Source organism: Odontomachus brunneus, unplaced genomic scaffold (assembly GCF_010583005.1).
Source record: "Odontomachus brunneus isolate Ranch 3 - 2012 unplaced genomic scaffold, Obru_v1 Obru_scaffold_326, whole genome shotgun sequence".
NCBI lineage: Eukaryota > Metazoa > Arthropoda > Insecta > Hymenoptera > Formicidae > Odontomachus > Odontomachus brunneus.
In genome coordinates, this window is record NW_022639776.1 from 145,772 (window position 1) to 147,456 (window position 1,685).

The following is a 1,685-nucleotide window of genomic DNA, read 5'->3' on the forward strand; positions in this document are numbered from 1 at the left end:
TATATATATTTAATATATATTAATAATATACATTTTGTAGATATAAAAATTTAATGTAAAATGTTAACAGACCTATTATTTCTGAGGTTTCCTCCTTCTTTGCCTCCATTTTTTTTCCATTTTATACAATGAATCCATTTCTTTATTACAATCCAATAATGAAAGCGTTGATGCTTGAGTGTTATTTATTGTCGAAATTGAGGAATTCTCTAAGCCTGATTTTGTAAAATGACGTAATAGCAAGAAAATTATGAATACAAAACATATATTTATACCGAGGGGGTATAACCACTCAGAAAATAGGTGGTGCACACTTGAACTTTGGATTTGAAAACTTCATTGAACTTCACCGGACTTTAGCAGAATTTATCAGACTTCGTCTAACTTCATCGGCTTTTACCGGACTTCATCACACTTTAAAAGAATTTAATGGATTTCTGATGAGTTGCACACCGGAATTCAAGAGTTACCCCCTACATTCATATCTATATATACATACCTGTATCTTCCTCCAAATTATCTGATAATATGTTTTTATGTATGTGCTCTACATTTGTGATATTTGATAATACATTCATTTTTGATTGTGCTACTAATGTAGATGGAGTTCTTGTAATGGATGTCGTTGCTTTGTTTTTAATTTTTTCCTGTTTAATATTTTTCGCAGCGAATAAATATTCCTTTTCAACAAAGCTCTCGTAATAATCTGGTTGTCTCGGTTCATGTATGATAGAAACACTTGTTATAGCTGGTTTACATGTTGAAGGTTTTGGTGAAGAAATCAAATTGGGGACCTTTGGAAATATTGGCAAAGTTTTTGATTTCTCTTTTTTCTTTTTTGTGGAGTCATCAGAAGATTCGCTATCTGTATCCTTATTTACTTTAGCTCGATCATGTTTGCTTTTTTTATATTGTTCCTCACTAACAGCATCTATATCAGAAATATTTTGGGCCAGCTTAACTTTTTCCACTGCTGCCTTATATGATTCTAAAACATTTATCCCAACAATAAATTATTTCTGTTCATATGTTTTTCAATTGCCGAATTTATGAACAGATCTATATTTGTATATTGAATGTATCAAGAACAGGTAGAGTTTATGCAGCGAATGTTCGCAAAGCAAATAGCACTACAAGGTGTGTATATGTCAAAATAAAAAGTTAGTTTCGCAAGAGTAGGTAAACAGGACGCGTTGTCCTATATACAAGGTTGGACAAATACGTATTTTAAAGTATCTAAGATATTTATTTAAATCTGTATCTTATTTAAATACAGTATTTAAATGATTAAGTATCTTTAACTTTGTAAATAATTACTTTATATTAATCGGCCAGATAGCCAAACCTGCGCGAACAGATTTCGAACAGAGCTTGCTATCAACTTTTGATGGCAAATAGATAACAAATTTGATGCAGGGTCTGTTATATCAAATCTTGCTGCCAAATTGCCGCCAGATATGCGGCAGAGCTTGTTGTCGGATAATTGCTACAGATTTGCAGCAAAAACTGCGCAGAGCTTGTAGCGATTTGACGGCAGATTAGCGGTAGAAACCGCGCAGATCTTGCTGCGCTGCAAGTTTTGTGGCGGTTTTTGCTGCAAATTTGGCATGAATTGCCCGACAGAAAGATCTGTCGCCAAAACCGTAGCCTAATATAGACACAGATGGCTATGGTTTTACTGTGGG

The 1,685-nt window shown here is 33.5% G+C and overlaps 1 long non-coding RNA gene across 1 annotated transcript; it reads right to left on the reverse strand.

Annotated features, from left to right (window-relative positions):
• Window positions 1-117: 117 nt before the first annotated feature.
• LOC116853464 lies at window positions 118-944 on the reverse strand. The gene is made up of 2 exons (XR_004379982.1): window positions 500-944; window positions 118-215 (listed from the first exon to the last, which is right to left on the reverse strand). It is a non-coding gene; the product is annotated as an uncharacterized LOC116853464 (long non-coding RNA).
• Between the last annotated feature and the right edge of the window lie 741 nt (window positions 945-1,685).